The sequence below is a fragment of the Canis aureus genome, chromosome 38 (genome assembly GCF_053574225.1).
Source record: "Canis aureus isolate CA01 chromosome 38, VMU_Caureus_v.1.0, whole genome shotgun sequence".
Lineage (NCBI taxonomy): Eukaryota > Metazoa > Chordata > Mammalia > Carnivora > Canidae > Canis > Canis aureus.
This window is the reverse complement of record NC_135648.1, coordinates 16,791,447-16,808,977: the sequence shown is the minus strand read 5'-3', so window position 1 is coordinate 16,808,977 and position 17,531 is coordinate 16,791,447. Positions and strand designations below refer to the sequence as shown.

The 17,531-nt window shown below is 35.2% G+C and overlaps 1 long non-coding RNA gene across 1 annotated transcript in view; it reads left to right on the top strand.

Moving 5' to 3' along the window:
• Positions 1-270: 270 nt before the first annotated feature.
• Positions 271-17,531, top strand: part of LOC144307220 (uncharacterized) — a 65,340-nt gene continuing 48,079 nt past the window's right edge. Inside the window, exon 1 of the long non-coding RNA XR_013374152.1 lies at positions 271-372. This is a non-coding gene — a long non-coding RNA (uncharacterized LOC144307220). The remainder of the gene's footprint in view (positions 373-17,531) is intronic.

The window sequence follows — 17,531 nt, the reverse complement described above, 5'->3', positions numbered from 1 at the left end:
GAGACCAGTTCCTATGGCAGTTATTTAATGAATCTGGGGAATGTATGATCTTAAGACATATTTTTTTAAACATAAGGGCATACCCTTCACAAATTTTTAAATAGATTTTTAATAATATTTCTATTACTTGAGAGACTTTAGATCAGATACCTATTATGTTCACCCACATGTGATATGAGTGGGAGAACAACTTATGCATGACCAGTGAAGAATGGCCATTTAATTATATGAGGCAGAAAGTAAACTTAGGCAAAGTACTGTCCCAAAGCAGCATTTAGAGGTTGGGCAGAGGAAATATGCCTGAGAAGTGACCAGAGGGATCACAAAACAAACATTCTCAAAAGAATTGCCTGCTGCTGACAGATTAAAATGGTAAGAAAGTTGGGTTTATCTAGCACCCAGAATTTCAGTTGGTGATTTATGTTAAAGTAATCATATAGTGAACTGTTTGAGGATAGAGTTAGAGAGTAGTTAGATGAATGAGAATTAGGTGGGGAAATGAAAGATACAGGATTGAAAATTCCATCAAGATTGTTATATATAACAGTGAAGATAGTGATAGTGTGGCGGCTCAAGGGAAACATGAGTGGGGAAAATTTTTATTTTTATTTTTTAAATATGAGAGTGTGGAGATAGTTTGATTAAAATGTGCAAAAATAGAACAAAGTGTACAAACAAGGAAAATGCAGGAAAGTAAGGGAGTAATATGTAAAGGGTAAGGCTACTCCTTAGTAGCCTTAGGCAGAGCCTACATGTACAGCAAAGAGAAGGTTGCGATTACAATCCCGACAAGCGTCTGCCTTCAGACCCGTGGGTGTCATCAGGGAATGTGAATTTCAGGAGATTTTCCACCATCCCCAGAACTGGTAAGAGTAGCTCATTATGCCTAACTTATTTGTACAGATGATATGCTTTATGATGAACACTTACTTCCCTTCTGGGAGTCTGGGACTTTGCTTGTGCTAGGCAGAGAATGCCTGCCTATGTGACCAGTCCCCAATAAAAGCCTTTGGCACTAAGACCCTAATTAATAAGCTTTTCTGGTAGACAGCATTTCCAACAAGTTATAACTCCTTGTCAGAGAAATTGAGGGTGTCTTATTAATCCAGTAAGAGAGAACTCTTGATTTCCTCTGGATGTACCCCACTTGCCTTTTTCTTTTACTGAGTTTGCTTTGTAGCCTTTCCTCTGTAGTAAATCATAACCATAAATATAACTACATGCTGAGTCTTGTGAGCTCTTCTAGTGAGTTACTGAAATTTGGGGTGATCTTGGGGGCCCCAATATACCATGGAATAGAAAGTACAGGTTGTGATAAAAGGTGAAGAATGCTTATTCCACTATAACTGGGGAACAGTGATTGGATCAGCATAACAGATTTTTTTTTAGAGATGGCTGATAACCATCTGATGAAAAAGAATGAAGAAAATTTAGAATAAGATATTTGAAAAAAATAGTTTTAAAAATCTGTATCGATTAAGAGATCTAACAAGAAAAATAAAAATGGTGTGCCCAGTGCATACCTATAGCCCAGTTGCATGGACAATCGTGAGATTATAAAATGCAGCTCTGTGTGTTTGCATGTTTGCATATGAAACCAGTGTTTCTGAGAATCCTGTGTGCAGGTCAGAGAAATAGAGGTTGAATTGTTTCAATATTTGGGCTTTACTAAGTATTTGCAATGTTATGATGATAGGGAAATCTTTAAGAAAACAGTTTATATGATAAGTTTTAGGATTTTAGCTTTCTGGGAAAGAAATTAAGGAAGGATCATATAGTTTTGTAGGAATACAGAGAAAAAGTGACTGGAATCCCTGTGAGGAGGACTGGAACAAACTCATGAAAAATTAAATTTTTATTAGAAAGACTGTGGCTGATGAGAAAACTGAAATGATGACTATAGTGCATGGAATGGTGGCCTTTCCAAATATAAACCTATATCTTAATGCCAGGAACCTGTGAATGTGTCTTCATTTGGAAAAAGTACCTTTCAGATATATGGATTTCAAATGAGATCATCCTGATTTATCTAGGTGGGCTCTAAACCCAATGACAGATATCCTTATAAGGTACACAAGAGAAAAGATAATGTTCTATGAAGACAGAGTCAGAGATTGGAATTAAGGGAATGTCTGGAAGCATCAAAAGCTGGAAGGAGCAAGGGATGTCTTCCCTAGAGACTGCAGAGGAGTGTAGCTCTGACAACTTGATTTTGGACTTAAGGTCTCTAGAACTGTGAGAAAAACATTTATAAGCCATTAACATTGTAGTAGTATGTTAAAGTAGCTCTAAGAACTACTACAGTGACTGTGAAAAGTAAGATTAAATTGGAGTGATGTGAAGTCAAAGATATGATATAGAAGATTATTGAATCTATCATCCATGTGGAGTTGATGATTCCCAGCATAAAGACAGGACCTAAATAAAAGGAAAAGATGTGAGAATAGTATAAAATGCATCAAAAGGAATATATAACTCATTATCAATTCATTTATAATTATAAAATACTATGCAAGTAAAAATTACATTGGAGAGTTTATGTAAATAAATTATAATTTTATTAATATCCACTATTATTTCATTTTAAACATCTTCTTTTACTTTACAAATTAATGAGAAATATCTGAATATCTTCAGTTTTACTTATAGGTGCCTAAAAATGAACATCCAATAATTCCAAAATTGGCATAATTGTTTCTTAAAAAAGCAACAAAAAACCCAACACATGAGTTGTATACCATGCTGCTGTCTTCAATTGCTTCTGCTGAAATGTTTCCGTTCCTTTATTAGACCCCTGAGGGGAGTGGGGGGTGTTGGAACAACATTTATAATGTGCCTGACATCATATCTTAAATCCTCATGTCAATCCTGTTGACACTGTTATAGCAACTCCTGCTCATGTCCAAAGAAATTATTGACCTCCGAAGTTTCATAGCTAGTCAGTGCTGGACAGTTAGGGATTTAAAACTAGGTTTTTTGAACTTCTAAGACTGTACTCATTCCCCTTCACCAGATTTTCTTGAAGGAAGAAAGGAGGTGCAAGTCAGTTATGCTTCTTCTCATAAAAATGAGGGCTGTCCCTGAGTTTTGTGTAAAATGTCAAATGAGTGATTTAAATTATGAGGGGCTGCATTTTTAAACCTAACAAATGATTGGTGGGGTCATTTTTGCTTAATTGTTGTGGCATCTTTGAAATATCATTTTAGCACTTTCCTAATCTATAAAATGATGTGATACATTTTAACAACTCAGTTTTATATTTGGCCTTTCAAAAGCATCATGCTTTATGGTCCATCAGCTATATAGGGGCAATAACCAGAGATATTTTGTGCATGGTATAAGCTATACTCAGACTCTTTCATTTCACTTGTATAGGCTCTCTATAGAGAAAAAAAATAAGTAAAATCTAATGAGTAATTCTAGAAAAATATAATATTGGTGGTACAATAGAAATAAATGCACCAGGGTATGTATCCTTTTAAATTGACTTTCTTCTTCATTATAACCCAGTAATGATGCCAACTTATTCTAACTACCATGCCAATGTCCTACTATTTGAAGTATAATTATCTACATTAAAAAGCTGCATAGAATTTTGCTATAAAATATTGATACTTTTGTATTATTTCAGTTGATGTTTGTTTTTGATGCCTTGAAAAAGTCATATATATACCATAATGATTTTCAAAAACTTAAAGCAATGTTGATCATAATGCAATCAATTAAAATTATTCAGTAGACATAGTATCTAGAATGACATCATGGTAATAATGAACAGCAACAATTATAATGTTCTAAAATGACTAAGAATTGGAGATCCCTGGGTGGTTCAGTGGTTTAGCACCTGCATTCGGCCCAGGGAGTGATCCTGGGGTCCCGGGATCAAGTCCCACGTCAGCCTCCCTGCATGGAGCCTGCTTCTCCCTCTGCCTTTCTCTCTCTCTCTCTCTCTCTCTCTCTCTCTCTGTGTGTGTGTCTCTCATGAATAAATAAATAAAATATTATAAAAAATAAAATAAAATAAAATAAAATAAAATAAAATAAAATGACTAAGAATTACAAACCTACATACATTCCTTCATAATAGATATCTGTGTTAGATGGCTGAGCATCAGTTCCACAATGTTGTTATTCCTTTATTTTAGCCTCATTATTTCAGTATATTTACTCTGGTATATGCAAATGGAAGAATGACCTAATTTTATTTTTTTCATTAGTTGTTCGTATCATTTCAGTTGTGACAGGAAATCTGCTACGTAATAATCCAAGTTATTTTTTTTCATCCTTTTTTTTTCCTTCCATCCACAATTTAGTACCAAACAGTTTATTCACAGTATCTGATATTTCTAGATCTGATACTTCTAAACCAAATGATACCTTTTACAGCCTCAGCTGATGAAAGCAGAATTAATATGTTCAGAGATAACTGTTGTCATATTCTGGATCATATGGCCAATCTGATCAAGCTGAATGGACTAAGGATACACAACTGACTTCAAATCAGTCAATCCATTGTGTTTTCAAAACTTATACCCTGTTTTGAAATGTTCTGGTAAAATTAAGATAAATTTAATTGGATTAGACATGCTTTCTTTCAGATGTATTTAAGAAAGAAACAATCTTCGGAAGGGTAAGGAAAAGACACACGAAGGAGCAAGTAGCTAACAGCTTAAGACATTGATTAGACATTTGTATTGTTTCTAGTTTTGAATTGTTTCCAGTTTGGAGGTACTATATATAAAGCAACTTCAAAATTTTGTGTAGAAGTCTTTGTATAGAAATAGGTCTTCATTTCTCTTGGGTCAAGTGATGAGCACGTGTTTAATTTTATAAGAAACTACCAAAATGTTTTTCAAGGTAATTGAACCATTTTGCATTTCTACTTGCAGTGCATAAGGGTTTTTTAGTTGCTCCAACTGTTCTTAAGGCTTGAAACTGTCAATATTTTTAATGTTTGCCATTCTAATGTGTTTGCAGTGATATTATTTTTTCCCTTTTTCTAATGACTGATGATGAGTATTTTTCTGTGTGTGTAGTGGCCATTAATTCATCTTTTCCATACTCCCTGTTTGAATATTCTGCCTATGTTTTAATATCATTTTGTCTACTTATTATTAAGGTGTAATTTTTAATATATTCTTTATGAACATCTTTTATTAGAGATGCATTTATACAATAGATAAATGAAAGAAAGGAAGAAAAAAGACAACTTTTTTTTCCATTTGATATGACCACCATATTTAGAATTACAACCCTTCAACACAGCATTTCCTATTTCCCATTCCTGTCATTTTTTTCTCTTTCCCTCTCCATAGCATTAATTACCACTTGTCATGATATGTTATTTTAAAGTTTGTATTTTGGGATGCCTGGGTGGTTCAGCAGTTAAGCGTCTCAGGAGTCCCAGAATCGAGTCCCACATTGGGTTCCCTGCATGGAACCAGCTTCTCCCTCTGCCTATGTCCATGCTTCTCTCTTTCTGTGTGTCTCATGAATAAATAAATAAATAATCTTAAAAAAAGTTTGTATTTAATTTTTATTTTTTGTTTAATATTAGCTATGTTTTATTCAGTGCTTTATTCACTGAAATTTCCCATGTTTATAATGCATGGTAAGCTCAGATAAACTGTTGAAGTGGATTTATTTAATATGTTCTGTTTATTCCTTTACTTAATTGCATCATATAAAAATTTCCTGGAGTCCTATTGTACTAAGAATTGTATCCCTGAAGAAAATTCTACAGACTGTCCTGATTTTGACCTGTGCATCTACAAGAGCTAATTTTCCTCAGAAAGCTGGAACCATTTCAGGAGCTGAAACACTAAAGTTGGTCTATACCCATAGTCCTATAGGTTTCTAATTCAGTAAACATCTAACAGCTTTTCTTATCTTCCTTTGTAGGAGCCTAATTATGTTAAAAACAGAAGGTACTAATGAGTTATATTACATATGTTTGTATATAAAAACTGATTAGAGCCATAGAGAAATGTATTTCTTAGGATATCTCATTATAGAATTAGAGTAAAAAGAGTATGTTCAAGAATCAAATTTAATACATGTGCAATATGAATTAAATTCCTTATGTTAGGAAAATTGAATCTAATTCAGAATTCTCAAATTGTGACAAGGCTAGACCCAGGAGACTTTAGCCTTTATCATATTATCAGCATCCTAGTTTGATTCAAAGAAAGCATTTGTAAGTCCAGAGCATTCCATCAATCCATTTAGTAGGATTTAAAAAATGATTTCTAAGAAATATTCATATCACAACAAAAAGACAACACACTTGTCTTCTCATGTTTTTAATGCATTAATACTTTAAAATGTTATGTTCACCTTAATCTAATGATTTCCAAGTTTTATAGCTTTGCTTTGAAATTAATTTTACTAGATACTATAAAAGTTATAACTTGATTGAATATTGTGTGCGTGATTTATTTGGGTACTGACTTAACTCCTTTTTCCAACTTATTAGCAACCTCAAATAATTTTCTTCAGATTAATGCAATAGTATTCATCATGATAAATTCATAATCATATAAGTAGAATCATTTTTTGAGTACTGTTACTTTCTGGTGCTTTACAACTATTACATTTAATTCTCACAACAAGCTGCAAATTATTAAGTCTGTTTTAGAAGTGAGAAAACAAAAACTTCCAGAAGCTAAATGACTTAACTACTCGATAAATCATAAATCAAATATCTGGTTCCAAATTCTGCATTATATTTTCCCTCCAGTTCCTTCAGAAAACACTTACTTTCTTTGTTGATGTATGTGGGAATAAAGTTACATTTGAGCTTTATTAATACAGCTTCTAGGTACCGTTGTGAAAGGATACTCTGAGGCAATGCGTTGTGTTCATTTAATTACTTTATTTCAAAAATTAAATATTTTTACATAATTAAAGCATTGTTTTCTGCCCCATATCTCTAGGTTATTAAACTGAATAAACGTGGTAAAGTTAGTTTACCACATAAGATGATAATAACTATATTGATATTGTGCATTGGTATGTTCTTTGTGTGTTTGGGAAATTGTGCGGTCATTCCCATTTTTGGGTGTATTTTATTGGTGCTGGAATGATAATGGGGGTGGAAGCTTATATTAGAGGTAGCAGAGGTAATAGTAGAAAAAGTCTCTATTCAAATTTAGTTTTGCTTAAACCATGGTTAGCTCAAGCATGTTGCACTGAATTAGTTCGGAGCCTCTGCCACCCGGATTTGATGATGGAGCCCAGGCTAGTATTTGTGTTTATTTTTATTTTCTGTGGGGAGCTATGAGTATCATGAAGCAGTGTATGCATACTATGCTTTAATGGTATTTAAACCTTCACTACATGACAAAAGTTGGCATCATCATGAATGCTGTTACATGAAATTTTTCTGTCACTTGTAATTATAACATTCAAATACAGTTGGTGACCTAGGCCTTTTTTTTTTTTTAAGTTTATGTTCTTTATATAGCTGTCTGGAAAGCCTTTTGAATTTAAATACGACACAGTAGATAATGATAAAACCTTCATTTCCAGGTTTCACGTCAGGGAAAGTGCCCCCTAGAAGATAGACAGATATGTTTTCTGTTGTAGAAAAAGAAGGGATGACACTTACAGGCAGAAATAGTTTTACATTTAATGCCAGGAAATGGAGATGATTTTACACAATCAAAAATGCATCACACTTGGAACAGTTTAATTAGAAACTTATATTAAGCAATTTGAATATCTCAAATGCAGGTAAGTTAAGATTACATTCAAAGCAAAGACATGTGACAGGTTGGCATTTTTATTCTCCTGCCTTAAGCAAGAAAAATTTCAGCCGAGATTTCTGACCTTAACATAAACCTCAATATAAAATACAATTCAAATACTGTCATTTCCTGAAGATTTTCAATTATTTTCAGGTGAGGAGAGGTTAAAGGTTTTTTTCTTGGTACTCTGTCCCCAAATAGCTCATACTCTTCCTCCTCTGAGAAATAGAGAATAATGTAACTTTTTAAAAGTAGTTGAAAGGGGGAAAGAGGAATAGTGAAGGAGGAAGAGTATGAGAGTGAGAGAGAAAGGGAAGGCAGTGGCAAAGAAAAGGTATGGGTCTCCATAGACAGACAGGAAGAAACTGCATCTTGGAAGGACAGGGGACGATGCTGGCATGCCAGAAGGAGCGAGGGGAAGACACCTTCAGGGAGAAGAAAAGAGAAAGAAAGGCAGAAGAAGAAAACCTATAAAATAGGCTGTTGGAGTTTGAGATTGAAACACATTTCATTATTTAAATAGTTAATAGCATTTCTGTAATTGGGTTAGATAGATAGACTTGGTGCTAAATTAATTAAAATTACATATGTTCTTATTTTGAAAAAACCTACAGGCAATTTGGTACAATATAAATTCATTTTGTAAAGCACATTCTCCTTTTTAAACTTATTTTTCAGTGTTTCATGATCAGTGCTCTGTCTTCTTTCTCTTTCACCTTCTTATTCCTTGATGTACTTGTTTAATCAGCTAGGAGACACTGAAAAGTGTATAGTATTCAGGTTGTATTTGAGAGAAATGTTTAAGGAATTAGGATAGCCAAAAATAAACAACCAAAAAACCCTAACTGGTTTTGACCTCTATGGTGAAATGGATCTCATCTGGTTCAGATAGAAAAGAAGGGTTAATGCTACATTCTTTTAATTTGTCTTTTCTTGTTTCATTCGTTTCCAGTGGCTGCTTATACATTTGGCTACTGCAGTTGTGTTTATTATCTTTGTGATTTACAACAACCGTTAGTAAATGTTTTATGAAAAAAAATGTATGCCTTTACATTGAGTTGTGGATTTGACAATAAATTGTATTTTCTGTCACTGAAATTGTTTGACTTACATAGTTAGGACAGAGCATCCCTAAATCCATACAAACTGCTGGTAATCACCAAAAGTTCCCAGTGGAAGGGCCATGCCAAGAAATTAATGTGCTTCATTTTAACCAGGGACCTTTGAACTTTGCCTGGTCCTCTTCCCGGTCCTCTTCCCTGGTGGGCAAGTTTGATTCATAAGTGAGCAAAATGTTCCTTTTTGCTTAAACTAGAAACAAGCCTCAAATAATTTTACCAGCTACCTCTAACTCTTTGGGCCTTCCTCATTATAAATGGTCAGAGGCAATGGGAGAGTGCCTTCTCCTGAAAGGAAAGAATCTGCCCCCCACCTGCCCCCCTCTTATCTGCTGGGATGCATGAGAGGTTTCATGGAAAAGGAAACAAGAAATGTTCTCATATCCAAAGACCTATGAAGAGCAATTGAGAAAATTCCAGTCCAAGGGAGTTATTGCTTTTCTTTCCCCTACCACACAGTCTAGGGCTACCTTTGATCTGATTATTGCTGCTCCTTATCCTGATAAAGTAGAAGAAACAGACATGAACTTCTGGAGTTCTTTTGATCAGATACGGTGCTTGATCAGATTGGTGGAAGTCATGATTGTAAAAGGCACTCAATAAATCCAGAAATAAAAATACTGGCAGAGGGGATCCCTGGGTGGCTCAGTGGTTTAGCGCCTGCCTTTGGCCCAGGGCGCGATCCTGGAGACCCGGGATCAGTCCCACGTCGGACTCCTGGCGTGGAGCCTGCTTCTCCCTCCTCCTGTGTCTCTGCCTCTCTCTCTCTCTCTATGTCTATCATAAATAAATAAATAAATCTTAAAAAAAAAATACTGGCAGATAATATGACAGGGAAGTAAACTATAAATTTAAAGAATGTTTTTCTATAAGACAAAATAAATTCCTCCTCCATCCATGAAGAAAAGAATCCAATGTAATCAAACTGCATTGAAAGTCTCAGTGAGGTTATAAAGTATGATGAAATATTGAGGTCAGGGCACCTGGGTGGAGCTCAGTCAGTTGGGCATCTACCTTCAGCTCGAGTTGTGATCTCAGGATCCTGAGATCAAGCCCCACATCAGACTCCCTGCTCTGTGGGAGTCTGCTTTTCTCCCTCCCTCTACTGCCCCCCTGCTTGTGCTTGCTCTCTCTCTCTTTCTCTCTCTCTCTCAAATAAATTAATAAAATCTTAAAAAAAAAAGAAAAGAAAATATTGGTGTCAATGCTACTAAAAGGTTGCACCAAAAGAGTGATATTTGGGTCATTTTTGCTGAGGTAAAGTCCTTGTATGAGCTCAAACATAGCTTATGTGCTTGTTGTTATTGTTTCTTTTCATGAGCCCATTTGGCAAGTGGGATACTAGGGAGAGGTGGCTGTATAATATCGAGAGAACAGATCATTTTGTTTAATTTTGCTTCTGCAAAAGTGGGCTGAAATTTCATATGTTATGTAAATATTCCCACATACTTCTGGTTATATGCTCTACTCTATCCCATTATATCTTACCAAACTTTCTTGTTAACAGTTTTCTAACTTCTTGAATCTGTTTCAAAGTCTCTGAATCTCTAGCCAAGCCATTGATCCAATGCATAAAGATTGATATTTGTTCTTACTAATGTTGCCTTCACCTGAAAAGTGGACAGTAATTTACATTGCTTAGATTTTAACCAATGGCAGGACTTCCTTATTTCTCTTCTGCACAGACCATCAGAAGTCCCTTGATCTAATAGTTGGGCAGGCCATGACCAGTTGGTTTAACATATCATGATAAGTCTGAGCCATTATGAAAAACACATTGCAAGTTATGCTCTGCCTAAGTTAAAGAGTTGCCATTTCTCAGAACTAAGATAAGGGTAGCATATTCTGCATTTATAGGGGCACTGTGTATGCAACCTTAGTTGATGCAGCTATAAATATCACTTGTCAACTAGGTATAACACTCTCCCTTTAGTCCACACAATATAGGAGTCTTACCTGAGGACCACAGATATAGATTGAGGGAGGAATGTCAGTAAGATACAAGTAGGCATGTGGAGAAGCAGACATGCTTCTGCAACTTATTTGTGCCTTCAGGACCTCCTCCAGCCAAAAACTGATTATAACACTCAACCCAATAATAGATGGTGGATAGGCATGTTCAATTAATTTGATTAGATCATTCAGATTATACTCAATTCACGAAAGGGAACTCGGCTTTCCTGGTTTCCTGATATCTCATGATCAAGTTTATGCCTACAGAGCAGTCAAAAACTACTTCTCAGGGAAAGCAATAACTTGCTCCAGAAGACATAGCTTTGCTATAAAACTCTGAATTACAGTGGCTCTCTATAGAATTTGTGTAGAATTTATAACCACAATGCACTCTTTAAACCAAACATCAGCAGGGTCATAGGAGCCAATGACAGTTTTGTGAATACTTCAGCCTGAACTGAGATGTAACACTCCCCTTCCTATGAGCTCCACTCAGAGAACTTATGAGTCCACATGGTCAGCAGGCTGAAGCAGAAACCCAAATAAGATATATATTTTCTCTAAAGTCTAGAGATCCATCAATGCTAATGTTTTTAGAGAGATATAAGAGACAATAACTTACTATTCTTCTTGGAGAAACTATCCTAGCATTATTCAGATCACCACAACTGATAAATTAACTGAAAAACACTTTTATTTTCTGATAATACATATCCTATATACATATGTATATTAGCAAGCAATTTAGGACATTTGTACTTCTTAAACTTTAGGACATACCAACATGAAATCATCAGTGCAATAGATCAAAAAACATTTCATAGACACTTCATTCTGAATATGATTTAATGCTGCAGAATTGATGTGTTGGAGAGTTATGACTCTGAAGGTATACTGGTCTTCTTGTCAGGTAAAAGCAAACATTTATTTATAAGAACAGGAAAGTAATTCTCCAAGTCACTGTGCTTCATAGGAGATTAAAAAAATCCCTGTATTAAATTACACCAGTAAGAAGACTATATGTGGAATAACATATGTAATTGGAGACACCAACTCATTAAACTTCTAATAAATTCCTCTCCCTTTCCCCAAGGACTATCTATCTTCCATGAATCCAATCAAGAAAGTTAAATGAAAGTGAGGCTGGCCACTCCTGCATCTCTAATTTGTTGGATACTGGCACCAGTCAGTGCCATCTTCCAGGAACATGGTAATTTGTTACTTGATTTGCTATTTAGGTAGGGAGAAGGTCATAAGTGTTAATTGGTTCTCTCTTCAGTTACAATATTGACTTCACAAGATGGGAAACCATTGTGAAGATCTCAAAGAAGCAAAACAAATTTTGTTTCTACTACAAAATCAGGAATTTGAGGAATAACAAGTTGGTAAATTTATATCCCTCCTGAGCTTAACATGAAGTAGATGTTCATTAAGATGCTATTATCATGAGCATTTGTAAATCTCAGTGACCAGTGAGCTCAGTGATACTATAGAGATCTACAAATTCGTTATAAACAATGCTCAATAGTCTACAAATCATTAGGTATTTATTTCTGCCACTTTATCTTTTTTTAATAAAGATTTTATTTATTCATGAGAGACACACACACACAGAGGGAGAGAGAGAGGTAGAGACATAGGCAGAGGGAGAAGTAGGCTCCATCCAGGAAGCCTGGTATTGGACTCGATCCCAGGATCCCAGGATCATGCCCTGGGCTGAAGGCAGGCACTCAACTGCTGAGCCACCCAGGCGTCCCTCTGCCAGTTTATCTTGAATGAGTTGAGATTTCTTTAAAGAAAGCTTGGAGAAAGATTCATGGGAGCTGCTTATAAAATAATTGCAAATTTCTTCTTAAAGAATGTCCAGGATCTATTTCATTAAAGGCCCATAGGGCAGTATGTAAACTGACCTGGATATTGGATTTGGATGAGGAATTCTCATTGTTATATATGCTCAACTCATGACCCTATTTAGTATACCGGGATATCTTCCCTCATAAAAATCCAATGGACACTTACTAAGCTGCCTCTTGACTTCTGCCCCAGTAATCCTATGGTCAAATATGCACAACCAGGAGAAGGAAATAACTGCTTCTCCTTACCTTTTTTATTTATTTTTTTATTTTTTTTTTTATTATTTATGATAGTCACAGAGAGAGAGAGAAAGAGAGAGGCAGAGACATAGGTAGAGGAAGAAGCAGGCTCCATGCACCGGGAGCCCGACGTGGGATTCGATCCCGGGTCTCCAGGATCGCGCCCTGGGCCAAAGGCAGGCGCTAAACCCGCTGCGCCACCCAGGGTTCCCTCCTTACCTTTTTTACTCCAGTTTCTATCTATAATTTTATATTTTGAACCTCTTTTCACTCCTCCAGTATGTTTATATTCAGCTAGGATCATATTTCTACTTACTGCCATGTTAATGGCATTTATCTTTTATCTTGTCTGAGACAAAAGGTCAGTTTCTCATTAAGAAGTTCCAGGTAACAAGGAATTCCCCATGGGAATTTCTACCCCATGGGGTAGAAATAGTGAACATTATTCTGGTCATAGGTCTTAGGGTGTGTTCCCTTTTAACTGTTTCAAGTCTGGAATCAGTAGTTTCACACTGTCTTGGTAAAAGTCTCTCAAAATCCCTGTCCTTCATTAAACTCACAGCTAGTGGAAAGCTACCTTAGAGGGAAGCTGTATAGAAGTGGAATCACTGTTTTGTTCTCTGCTGATGTAGCAGAGGTTCCCTAATGGCAGAATTTATAATTGAGGAGGTAGGAGCTATTGGCTTAATTGCTCTGTACCCCCTACCTAGATCCATCTGCAATAATCCTTTTCATTTTCTCATACCTTTGATATTTATTTTTCCTCTAGCTCTTTCCTATATTACCATTAAAGAAGCCCACTCATGTTTCCTGGTGTTGCCAAAGTTGTCTGGTGATTTTGTCTGTGACAGAATAATAAATCCTCTTCAAACACATAAATGAGGGGCATAAAAGGATGTGATGGTAAAAAGCTGAATGTTAAAGAACTCTGGATGGAGAATTAATGGTTTAAATTCAAGTTTCAGCTCTGCTTCCTCTTATCGTTATCTTACATAATTTAATCTCTCAGAATCTCCATTTTCTCATCAATCAATGTGAAATAAGAATTTGTTTCTACTACAAAACCAGGAACTCAGGGAGTAAAGTTGGTAAATTTACATTACTCCTGAGCTTAACCTGAAGTAGATTTTTATCAAAATGCTATTATCATAAAACATTTGTAAGTCTTAACTCTGACCAGCAAGCTCCACTGGTATTGTAGACATCTAGGAATTTGTTAGAAGCAGTGCTTAGCAGTCTACAAATCATTTGATATTTAATTCTGCCAACTTATCTTAAATGGGCTTTTATAGGAAGCAAATGAGAGACTTTGTGAATGTACTTTGTAGATTATAAATCACTAAATATAGCACAAATTGATTTTTTTGTTTGTGAGTTTATTGGAAAAATTTATTTTTGTAAAGTAACTGTTTTATAATAACTTACCATTGCTATTAACATACAAACAAGCTTACCTGGAAGAAACAAATTATCAAAATATCTTGAATGAAAAATCTTCCAATTTAATATATTCTATTGAATTCATCCTTATTTTATAATGCTTGACTTTTGAGTCCTTAATAATCTTTCATCTTCAAATTAAATAGGATAAAAAATTGTATTAAGTGAGAAAAAATCAGAAATGAAAAAAACATTAAACCTGTTTCACTTGTATTTTTATATGCATTAAATAATCAACATTTTGCAAGAATCAGTCATTCTAAAGCAAGTGCATGTCTTTATTTTGCAGATACTTTCTTAAAGTCAGTTAATTACTGTTAACCATTCATATCAAAATGATTTTAAGATAATAATCTATGTGAGGGGAGGCACCTGAGTGACTCAGTCAGTTAAGCATCTGCCTTTGTTCTCAGGTCATGATCCCAGGATCCTAGAATCAACCCCTAAGTCGGCCTCCCTGCTTAGCAGGGGAGTCTGCTTCTCCCTCTCCCTTTGCCCCTCTCCCCACTCCTCCTCTCTTGCTCACTCTCTTTCAAATAAATACATTAAATACATACATACATACATAAATACATAAAATCTTTAATTATCTATATGATAAAGGGTATAGTTTAATTCTATTTCCCTGTTAAATATTTTTGGAAAAAAATAACCTCAAAAAGAAGTGATAAGCATCAATTTTGTTTAAAAGCAGCACTTTAAAGAAATGCATTTTTTATCGAGTTAAATTGGTATAAGTCAGATGTATAATTTGATATTTTTTATAACTCAAAAATGATCACCATGTCTAGTTACCATCCATCACCATACGATTTTTTTTAAATCCAAACATATATATTTAAATATTTTAGATTTAAATGAAGAATCATGTATAGTGAACATTGTGTTACCTCTCCAATAACACCACCAAGCTCTCTTAGTTGGCTTAGAATAAAGGCATTGACTGAGAACTGGTAGTGACCTGGGCCCAGGGTGAAAATTGGCCCCTCATGATTCTAGGCCAATGTCCCTCTTAAACACTTAGTTCAGAAACCACACCTAAGCCAATTGTTGCATTGTATGCCCCCAACAGAAGTTGACGTGTGACCCAACTTATATCAATAAGATTCCCTAAACAGGGTAATTTTTGTCATATTGAATAATTAGATACTATAACACTAGTGCATGTTCTTTATCAGAATTGCAATTTTGTTATCGGTGACTTTTATTATTGTTTAAAGCTGTTTAATGTGGATTTTTTTTTTAAATTCAACCAAAGGTTTTTGGGGCACGGTTGGATGTCTGCCTTTGGCTCAGGTCATGATCTCAGGGTCCTGGGATCGAGCCCCACATCGACTCCCTGGTGAGCAGGGAGTCTGCTTCTCCCTCTCCCTGTACCCCTCCCCCTATTAAAAAAAAAGAAAAAAAAAAGAAAAGGTTTTCAAAGTAACATATTTTATAAGAAGTGAATTAAAACATGTAAGAGATAAGAAATGACTTTAAGAATGGAAACAAAGATAGACTCAAGAATAAGTGAACACAGAACAATGATTTCAACTAAGACCAGTTTAACATGTGAAAATAATGAATGAATGCTGAATATTTTTAGTTATTAATTTAACATTTATTATTGACTTTAAGCTCTGCTCAAAAGAATATGGTCTACCTTGAAGGAGATAATAGTCAACTAGGGTAATTTCATATTACAAAGTGTGGTAAATGTTACTATACAAAAGGAGATCAAGGCATTATGGAAGACTAGAGAAGGATTTCCTGCCTGAAAGAGGGAAAAGCAGTCAGAAAATATTTTAAGGAGTAATTTGAGTTTAATCAAGAACCATGAAAAGGTGAGGTTGATTATCAGAGGGACTAGGTGAAGAAAAACTTAAAAAGACCTTATATCAAATGTAGCAACCAAAGCAGAGATACATAGTGATTTCTGATGTTGGCAAATTGATTTGGCTGAATAAGATGCTCTGGTGTAATTAAGGGAACTGAACTTGGCAGGGTAGTGGGGGGAGCCACCTCATTAGCAAGCTATTATTTTAACCTGAACATGATAGTATTCTATTGGATTTTTTAAAGAAGTGCAGACCTTGTCAGATTTGGTTTTAGAAATTTAGAAAGCATAATTATGACCATTTGGTAGGAGAGATAAGATATGAGTGGTTAATTAAAAAGTGATCACCATTTTCCATGCCATAAATAATAAATAGGTGAGTGGAGCTAATAAGAGCTCTGAAAAAATATTCAGAATTCGCCCAAACTTTTCCTGTGTATGAAAATATTAAAAAGAAAAACCACAACAAAAAAGGGGTTGGAGAATAAGAAAGTGCTCTGTAAGCAGGCAGAAAAGTGGCAGGTTTGTTTCTTTTTTTTTTTTTTTTTTAAGATTTATTTATTTTTCTTGAGAGATGTGCAGAGAGAGGCAGAGACATAGGCAGAGGGAGAGGCAGGCTCCCTGGAGGGAGCCTGATGAGCCTGATGAGCCTCCATCCCAGGACCCTGGGATCAGGACCTGAGCCAAAGGCAGACCCTTCAACCACTAAGCCATCCAGGTGCCCCTGGCAGGTTTGTTTCAATATAACACTTAGTAACCCTTTAGTTACTAAAATGCTAACTTTTCTCTCTTTACTTATCTCCCCATTATACCATTAGCTTTTGAACTAATCTTAAGTATTCAGTTTCATTTTCTTTTTTTCTGGTATTTTTTTTCCTTGCTGCAGTCATGATTTGTGTATGATTTTTAAAAGTGACAATTAGCTAGTATTCCCAGTATTGTACTGTAAGTTTTTAGGTTTTAATAGTCTGAACTGACATATTGCTACAACCCACTCCCCAGTTCTCCAAATGGAGATTCTACAACTCCACTGAAATTACTTTTGTCAAAGTTATTATTTCTACTTTGATCAAATCCAAGGTTGCTGTTTTTTTAAATTTTTTTGTTGTATTTGAGTAGTTAGTAGCATTTGACAGAATTGACCATTCCCTCACTTTTAGAAATCTACTCAGGGTTTTTCTGGTAGTTTCCTCTTCAGCCATCCCTCATGCCTCACTGACCACCATTCTTAGACATCTCTTTTTTCTAAATAATGCAGATTCTCAGATCATAGGTACTGTCTTCTGTATATTTTTTCCCCTCTGTCATCACTTGAGAGTTATCCCATTCACTTAAATACCATCCACTTTCACATGTATAG